The sequence below is a fragment of the Ostrea edulis genome, chromosome 1 (assembly GCF_947568905.1).
Source record: "Ostrea edulis chromosome 1, xbOstEdul1.1, whole genome shotgun sequence".
NCBI lineage: Eukaryota > Metazoa > Mollusca > Bivalvia > Ostreida > Ostreidae > Ostrea > Ostrea edulis.
The window spans coordinates 38,000,755-38,011,163 of record NC_079164.1 but is presented as its reverse complement, the minus strand read 5'-3'; positions in this window follow the sequence as shown (position 1 = coordinate 38,011,163).

The window sequence follows — 10,409 nt, the reverse complement described above, 5'->3', positions numbered from 1 at the left end:
GCAAATTCTGTCAATCGCGCTAGCGATTCACAGAGAATTTGCCTCAAATCCAAATCGGTTCATATTGACCATGAACAACTCAAAAAATGATATTCATTTCTTATATTTATATTTATTTACTAAAACACCGTTTGTTTACATTGCTTCTATTTTGTTGCAAAAAACGAACTCCTAGCCTCTGTCACAGCAGTTATTGTGACGTACGTCAACACAGACAGGACGTCACATTTAGTCTCACCCTGCCTTTTATCAACATTGCAAGGTGCACTGTATTTTGGAGGTAGGAGACCGCAAGATTGGGATGATAATCCACGTAAGTTTACAATCTTAATCCAAAGGTGTGACTTGCGAGAACTTTGTAACAGATGTTCTTTTTTTTTTTTCAACCATCACGCTCTCTCAGTCGCGTGTTTTAAGCTAGTACATAATCCGTTCATAGTCAATGTGAACGGATTGTGTCGCGCGCTGAAATTGGTTGTTTCATAGAGGAAAATGTGATTTGCAATATAAATATAAGATAATCAAGATAGAAATAATTCATTTATTATTAAATAAATCAAAGGATTTACCCATGTTATACAATAGCTATGATAAATAAAATACGTTTGTCAGAATGGCTATAACAGCATAAATGGGTTACCCATAAATTTTACCATACCCAACATGATGGGTAATATTAGAATTATAGGCATCAGTACCCATACAGTCATAAACATTGAATCAATATATGGTTACCCATCTAGCTTCACGATCTCCAGTGGAGTGCATGTTTTCTTTGCTTCTTGATCGAAATGGTCATTGAAGAGAAACCTAAGAGAATCTGCTTAGCGTCTGCTGATCGTCGTATTTATACCCTACCGCAATTACGTTACTTTGAGAATGACGTCGTAGATCCGCCACTATTTCCCGCGATTTAGCCTGTTTACCCAAACCGACAATATGCCTTGATTGTGAAGGGCCGATGATCAGAAGCGCGTATTTTGATGTAGGTTTGTTAAATAACTTAATTGTTGCAAGTATGAATGTGCTATCATAGTATAAAAAGTATTAATTCATAAAATACCCATGTAAATGTCGCATTAGACATGTTTGATACTCTGTCTTACGATCCCGATTGAGGAATTTGGGAACGTAAATGTCTGGGTATACGTTATGCAGTAATACTCGGGGAGTCTACGAATTTGCAGGTTCGTAACACTACCCCCTTCTTCGTTAAAGGCATTCGTCCTCGAATGTGAGTTATGTACAGCCCTAATTTGAAGGAGGTAATATTCATTTATGTACATGATATATAAGATGTGCAATTTACATGATAATATTAATGTTATCACAATACTTTGAATAGGAATAATCCACATAAATAGTAACAGCAATGGTAACATATGTACAAGTAAAGTTAAAAACATGAAATGAATAATAACGTTAAACACACTATGTATCAGTTTATATCTATGTGTATTCAAGTTCCTTCCCCAGGTATGATATTTAAGTGTCTTCATTCCTCCCACAGAGAATTTCCTACGCTTGCTTTCTTCTCGATGGCCAACACCAAACCCGAAAGTCCATAGAACGAAGCCTCCACACGCAGTTATCTTAGCAACACCTTCTCATTGGGTAAGATTTGGCCAATACATTCTGGTGATCGTAAATAGTCTAAAATAAAATCAAAGTAGCGGGGATTACGATCCACAAAGTACGGGTATATTCCATTTACATCGTATGGCTTCATTGGGGAATCTGGTTGCACCATAACCGCTAGAATCGAACTGGGGTCAGACAGTAGTGTTGGTGTGCTAGTTTCGAACCTCTTCCCACCGATGTTTAGTATCAGTCTTTGATTTTGTTGCAATGTCATGCCCTGCAGTTTTGTTGCTTCTTTGTCGATAGGTGATGGCACATATTTTGGAGCGGTCTCCTTTTCTTTTACTTTGTAAGTGGGCGATGATTCATCTAAGTCTACGTTGTAGATGCTCTGGCAGGAGTTGAGGAGGAAGAGGAAGATGCAGAGCTGCTTGATACTGATAACTTTAAAGATGATGGTAACGGTGTGAGTGGTTCCAAAGGGTGTGCTTCCTAACGAAGTGTGGCGATGTTTTTGGCATGTGGTGGTGCATCCTTTGGAGTCTTAAAGTTGGAGACAGTTATGCTTAGGGATGGATCCCGGTTCTCTGTGACTGCTGGTGGAACAAGGTTTTTCAGTGAGGTGGTAGTTTTCTTTGCTGTTGCAGTCTTTTGTTTTTTCTGGGATTAGGCGGTTTGTCCAGGTACAGAGCTCTCTTCGCTTTTGGCTTCACATTGAAGTTGGGTATCTCCTTCTTCATAAAGGGTTCCACAAAACTTGCTCATATGCGCTGAAAGTCTAAGAACTCTTGTTTTTCTGTTTCTCCGAATTGCATGTTCGATTTTTTATGAACTTGAGTTGATAATCCTTACAGCCGTGCTTTTGATCCCTGCGTGTAAGAAGAACATGGCATACGGAACATTGGTATGTACATCCTGAATGTATTGAGGTGATATACCGTTCTGCATGGCTCTGATGGGTGAATTCCCTTCCGTTGCAAAGTACACATTTGAAACGTTGGATCTAATTAATAATGAAATGACCTGGGTTGATTGGTTGTTTGGGTTATGGATAGTTGTAAAGGAATATTATCAATAGTTAAGAAGACATTGATGAATGAAACTTAGATCTGAGAGTTTCCATGCATGAACCATTTGAGTCTATTTTTCCCTGCATAAATTTTCATTCGATTGTGGTGAATTATTATCCCTTTATGTTTGGGATTTTTTTTTGTATTTTGTACAGAATATCATTTGTTTTCTTTGTGACCATATAAGGTCCCGTCGATTTGGGTGTCAATTCTTCGATAACCCCAAGTTTTGATTTGGGTAGTGCACCCATACTGCATCACCTACTTTGTAAAGCTTTTTCTGAATGTTTGTATTATATTCCCGAAGCATCGTTTGGGAATTTAATAAAAGTTTACTTCTAGCAAACTCATGAATTCTAGTTAATTTTCAGTTAAATTTTGAATATACATGTACTCAGTTTTTCAGGGTCAGTTCGTCCGAGTACTAAATTGATTGGTAATATAAGTGGACGACCAAAGACCATTTCGTTCGGGCTGATTCCTGTTGATACATGGACAGAGGAACGGTAAGCCAGCATGCGCATGGGTACTAATTCATCCCAATTCTTTTGATTTTTATCAACAAATACAGAGAGCATATTCTCAATTGTACGGTTGACTCTCTCTATCATCCCAGATTGTGGGCGATAGGGAGTGGTTCTCGTTTTTTCTATGCCCAACAACCTGTACAACTCTCGGAACACTTCTGATTCAAACAGTTGACCATAGTCAGAGTGTAGTTGCATCGGCACTCCAAATATGGGTATTATGTATTGAAGGAGTTTTTGTGCAATGGTAATGGACGTTTTGTTCTTTATAGGGATGACATCTGTCCATTTAGTAAAGTAGTCACCCACAACTAGAAGATAAGAGTTCTTCTTGTGGGTGATAGGAAGTGGCCCAAGGATGTCTAGTGCCCAACGTTCCATTGGGACTCCCACATTATAGATTTGTAGAGGAGCTTTCGGGAGTTTATTGGGATACTTTTGTGATGCACACTTATCACAGGTTTTGCAATATTGCTTGATATCACTTGGCATTCTTTGCCAGAAATACTTGTCTCTGGCTTTGGAAAGTGTTTTCTTAAAACTAAAATGACCTCCAATGAGTCCATCGTGGATCTCGCTCAATTTTTTTTAGGACTTTGGATAGAGGAAGGACTACTTGAAGCTTAGGGTTTACATCTTCCCATTTATGGTATAAAATAGCATTCTTAATTATGAGAGAGTCATATCTTACCCAATAGTCTTTACAAGTCTCGCTTGTACTTGAGATTTCTTCCCAAGAAAATTTCTTACCTAACTGTACCCAATCAATCACTTTTTTAAAGTTTGGGTCATTGTACTGTATTTCTTTCATTCATCATTCACCTGATGATTCAAATTTGTGTTTTGTAGAATCAAGAGATGATGATACTATGGACTTGCCAAGCTAACTTGACCTTGTAGCCACAGAGCATGTTTCAGGTATGCGTTTAGCCTGAATATTGCCATTAGTCTCTATTCTCCCATAAGATACTTGTCTTCTGCCTTGTCACAATCTTTACAAGGTGTATCTATGCATGGTCTGCGGGATAGAGCATCTGCATTATTGTGAAATCGTATGATGATAGTGAATCTAACCACCGAGCTAGTTGCCCTTCAGGATTCTTGAAGTTCAACAGCCAGGTCAATGACCCATGGTCCGTTCTCACTCTGAAAGTTTTTCCATACAAATAATGATGGAAATGTTTGATTGTCTTTATAATGGCCAACAGTTCCCTTCTTGTTACACAATATCTACTCTCTGTGGCCCTGAATGTTTTACTGAAATATTTAATGACCTTGACAACCCCATTTTGTTCTTGAGACAGTGAATTTATTCAAAAACTTCTACGCGAGAAAAAATCTCTCGCTGTGGCCTTCAATTCGACATTTAGATATATCGATGACGTTTTGTCTATTAACAATAATAACTTTCATTCATATGTTGATTTGATATATCCCTGTGAGCTCGAAATAAAGGACACCACAGAGTCGTCCACTTCTGCTTCATACTTAGATATTTTATTGACATTAACGGCAAACTGACAACTCAACTGTATGACAAACAGGATGATTTCAGCTTCTCCTTTGTCAACTTCACATATTTATGTAGCAATATTCCATTATCACCTGCATGTGGTGTTTATATATCTCAACTGATTCGATATGCAAGAGCTTGTTCTGCGTATAGTCAGTTTTTAAATCGAGGTAAGCTACTGACAAACAAGATGATGGTACAGGGGTTTCAACAGTCTCGATTGAAGTCAGCATTTCGCAAATTCTATGGTCGTTATAACGATCTAGTTCGTCAGTACAACCTCGCATTGGGTAAAATGCTGTCTGGCGTGTTTCATACCGATTGTTAAGCCGTTCTTGGCACACTAATTTTGACTGCGGATAACTCCGTTTACCCTGGTCAGGATATAGGGCTCACGGCGGGTGTGACCGGTCAACAGGGGATGCTTGCTCCTCCTAGACACCTGATCTCACCTCTGGTGTGTCCAGGGGTCCGTGTTTCTATCTATACTATCTATTTCGTATTGCTTGTAGCAGTTGTGAGATTGATCACTGTTCGTTATCTTCACCTTACATAGTACTGCACCCAACCCAAAATTTGAGGCATCTGTATCTAAAATGAATTGGTCCTCATCATTGGGGTTCTACAGAACATCTGAGCTCGTTAGCTCTCTTTTGAGTTTGTCAAAGGATGTTTGATAGTCTTCTCCCTACATCAACTTTTTATTTACTTCTGTAAATTTGTGTAGAGGTCTGGCTATGTCTGCAAACTTGTGTACAAATATCCTATAATAGGAGCACACAACCCCAGAAAACTTCTTACTTCTTTTATAGTTTTAGGGATTGGCAATGTGTCCACAGCCTAAGTTTTGGAGGGGTCAGTGGCAATTCCCTTTTCATTGACAATGTGGCCTAAGAATGCGACCTCCATTTGTAAAAAGGTGCATTTCTTAGTGTTCATTTTCAAAATTGCTTTCTGTAATCTTAGAAAAACTTCCCTAAGGTTATTTATATGTTCATCAAATGTTTTTGAGAGGATTATTATATCATCCAAATAGACTAAACATATTTCCATGAAAGGTTTGAGAGAACTTTTTCCATAAGTCTCTCGAATGTGGCCCCTGCATTGCAGAGACCAAAAGGCATACTTAGGAATTGCCAGTGCCCGCCACCAGGGATAGAAAATGCAGTTTTTGGTATATCCTCAGGTGCCATTTTCACTTGCCAGTATACACTTTTCAAGTCTATGGTGGAGAACCATTTTGACCCAGATAGAGCATCTAATGTGGTATCAATACGAGGTATTGGGTAACTGTCTTTTAGTGTAATATCATTAAGTTTTCGGTAATCAATACAGAATCTGATTGACCCATCTTTCTTTTTCACCAGAGCAACAGGGGAACTCTATGGACTATCAGAAGTTTCTATTACTCCTTTTTATAGCAATTTTGTGTTCTACTAAACCAGTCAAACCTATATCAGAGGAACCCTGTGAAAAAGTACATTGAAATTCTTTTAATAAGTTTTCTAGTTTTTGTTTTTTGTCCACACTTATGTTTTCAGGGAGCTTTTGCATAATCTGTTCTAAATGTGCTGGCAATGTGGTTTCAGAAACCTTGGTGATTGTGCATTGGTTACTTGTTGCCTTGTTTGTCTTATATATATATTGCACCCTTTCAATAGTGGCTAAAATTGTTCAGATTCAAATAGCGTATGGGGACTTTATCTCCATTTACATTCACTAAGGTTTTTGGGATTAGTAATTCATGTTTATCTATGGATTTTTCGGTGGGCTCAATAATCGCCCCCAATCCATGAAATACTGGATTTTCTACTTTCCCCTGAGGAATAAACTCACTATTGGGAAGAATATCTAACTCCTCTTCGAGTATTATTTTGCATGCACTATTGCAGAGATATCCATATTTTCATGTTACAAATAAGGAACTTCTGTGCCATTTATTCTCTGCCATAAAATCCATCCCTAATATGAATTTGTTAAGGATGTCAGCCACTATAACAGTGTGGGTTATAGTTGTGTCCCTTACAGAAAATTAGTACAAAGTCTTTGGAGAACGTATGTTTAGTTGGGTGTAGGCAGTTTGAGGAATAACCTTCTCCACATGTTAAAGCTTCCAAAAACATTAACTTAAAAAAAAAACCTGTTAAAAACCCACATTTTTAAAAACTGCTTTCATTGAATTTTAAGCTTCGTACACAGTACAAGTGTTTGTCAATAACCATTTTTAAGATTTAAATCTTAATGTTTTATTTCGTTGATTTCTAATACTTTGCATGGTGCTCGACATAAAAAAAAACCCTAGCTATTGATCTAATTATAGTGTTATAGAGTTTTATTTTGATAATTTTACATATGTCATTTAATTGTGTTTCATTGTGTTATATATTCGTCTTCTTACCTTTGTAAAGCACCTGTTTCCTATAAGGCGCAATATAAATTTTATTATATTATTTATGACTTACATTCTACTCAAACTGCCATACTCTGATAAATTCCAAGCAGTTCCGTTTCTGAATCACCGTAGACATTGACTGATCGTTTGGACATTGAGGTAATGGTGCTGACTGGGTTTTTAGTTAGTTGTGTAGGACTTTCCCCTGGACTTTCTGTTAATGTTGATTCAGATCTATCTTTATTTTTCCTCTTATACTGTATGTATGATCCTCAACGTATGCAATAAATGATCAACAAGATGATTTGATATTCACAATTTTAAACATTTCAGTACACGTCCTCATTACTTTGTGATTTGTTATTTTACTAATAATTCCACTTTCTTTATACATGAAAATTCAGAACACTTGATGGTTACATGTATATATTATCACAGCTCATTTTAGAGAGTTTATTATTTGTTTTGTAAACAAATACTGTGGTATGTTATTGTTTACAAAATTTTCAAAAGAATTATTATATCGTTCGCCTTTGAAGCATTTGTGGGGTAAAATGTGTCATCTAAAAGTTAAAATTTGTGACTATGCAAAATTAAGATGCTTTATATTACAAAATCAACATTAAATGAAAAATATTTTTATCAAAAATCGTGAACCAGTGCCTTTAACATATCAGAACTTTATAACTCATTAACTGTGATATTTTGATTTTCGTACTTCACAAATGGTTTATATTTATTTACGTTTTTGCTGTTCGAATTCTTTCGGGTTTGGACCTTGTCATTGACTATCAATAATCCGATATCAATCATAGGGTGCGCGATGCTAAATATCGATCGTATCGCTCACCAAATGACACTATTAAAATCATAAGTAAGAATATCAAGTATTTGCTAAGTACACGGTTGATCGGAAGAGTTAAGAAATAAGACATGCCAGTAATTCACGTTGTTCTATTCCTGTGGATTTCACGTTCCGTGGGTAAGGTTATGACCAAGTGGTCAGGTTTTAAATTTAATATTTTATTTTGCTTTTTACTTGATGGTTTTCATATCCCGGTGGAAAGTGTGTCCAATTTGTAAGTATTTATGGGTTTTCCTGTTCAGATATATACGGAATTTGTTTGATAATTGAAATTCATTTTCTGTATGATTTATAGCTTAACTATAAGATGTCTGTAGTCTGTCTTGTTGTCCGTTTGTTTACTGTTCTACAAAGACAGGAAAAGTTTGTTTTTCGAGCAAACTCTGTGCTTTACATTACAATAAGATGTGATCATAATTTGTATTTCTACAGATTTTTGATAGATTATAGACATACAGCATCCTGGGATAGCTATACGCCTCTGGCTATGATTTACTGTTACTTAACTTGAATCGAGGCAGACCACTGGAAAATAAGTTAATGTTACAGAGATTCAACAGCCTATTTTAAAGTCAACATTTCACAAATTCTACGGACGTTATAACGATCTAATTTGAAAATACAAGCCATCAATCACTTGGTAAAATGTCATCTGACGTGTTAGGCCGTTCTTTACAACTTACTTACTAATTATGATTACGTTTACCTGATCACGATATAAGCTCACGGCGGGTGTGACCGGTCGACAGGCGATGGTAACTCCTCCAAGGCACCTTACCCCACCTCTGGTGTGTCCAGGGGTCCGTGTTCGTCAATCTCTGAATTTTGCATTATTTATGAAATGAGAAGATAACGAATAGTGATCAATCCCATAACTCCTATAAGCTTTACAGAATAGTGTATTGGGCAAACACGGACCCCTGGATATACCAGAGGTGGGATCAGGTACCTAGGAGGAGTAAACATCCCATTGTTGACTGGTCACACCCGCCGTGAGCCCTATATCTTATAGGATTTTTTAGATTGATCACTTGTTGGTTATCTTCATTTGTTCCTTAAGGATGAATTCTTGTCATCACCTAGACAAAGTAGTTGATAAGTGTGTCACCATACGAGAATGTAGTTTTTAATGAAACGTGTACATCATCAAGCCACATTGCCATTTCTTACAGTGGTAACATTGAACGCTAAAATTGTTTCTTAGACATTTGAATTGTAGGGGATTATACATATTGTGAATCGATGTCGTAGTAAAATTTAACTTTAATTATTCCCTCATATGGAAAATTTTAAAGTACAAATTTGTCTTCAAAAAAAAAAAAAAAAAGCCCTGCTAGTCGTCAGGGAAACTTAAAAAAACAAAAAACTTTCAAAACCGTTCAAATTTTATTTAGGTAACCGTCTTAAAATGGTTGAAATATTGCCAAATTGACGTTAAACGCAACACAATCAGAAAAAAATGATTTTCAAAACTGCAAGTAAAAGGGAAATTATATAACGAACGAATCTCGTAAACCCTGTAAAGAATACAAAAGTAAAGCAATTTAATACTTAATTTTCTCTGGAAATCAAATGTAGATAAAATAAAGAGAAAGGTAGTTACTCAGAAATATTCACGGGGTGGGTTGAAAATGATTGGTAAAGGGTTTTACATAAAAGCTTTGAAATCAACTTGGATGAGGAGAATTATTAATGACAATGACTCGAAGTGGAAAATTTTACTTGAAAACATTATGGACACTGATAAACTTTTAAATACAGGATAAGCCTACTCAGCAACTTCTAAAGAGTATGCACAAAATCAAATTTGGAAAGATACTTTCAATGCTTTTAGAGAATCCAAGATAATGCTGAAATTAAAAATCGGCATGGATATATCATCCAACCCTTATAGTATGATAAACATTTCAAAATTGAAAAAAAAAACTGTCTTCTATAAGTCTTGTTATCAAAAAGGCATAACACATATACTGGACCTATTGGATGAAAATAGCAATTGTTTGTCACTAGATAATCCGACTTCAAAATAAATTTAATATCAGAACAAAGTATGTAACATACAATGGTGTAAAACAAAGTTATATCTGGTTTAAGAAATTTTAACTTTAGTAGCAATGGATTTATACAAAGACCAGTGATTCCTTGTAATATGAAACTTTTTGCTCTTGCTAGAAAATGATCAAAACCTGTGTATGAGATCTTAACTAAATCAGTAGTAAATCCTAAGGGTGAGGAAAAGTGGTCGAAATATTTTGAAATATCTGATGTACAATGGAAAGAGATTTACTACCGTCCATTCCTGGTGACGAAAGATAGCAAATAATAGATTCGTGTATAGAATAGGTAAAGCCGATACAAATCTATGTACCTTTTGTGAAGAAGAGGAGAAAACAATCTTTCATTTAACTTGGCAAAGTCCTATTGTTCAACAATTTTTAGATAACTTTACTTAGGTTTCAAG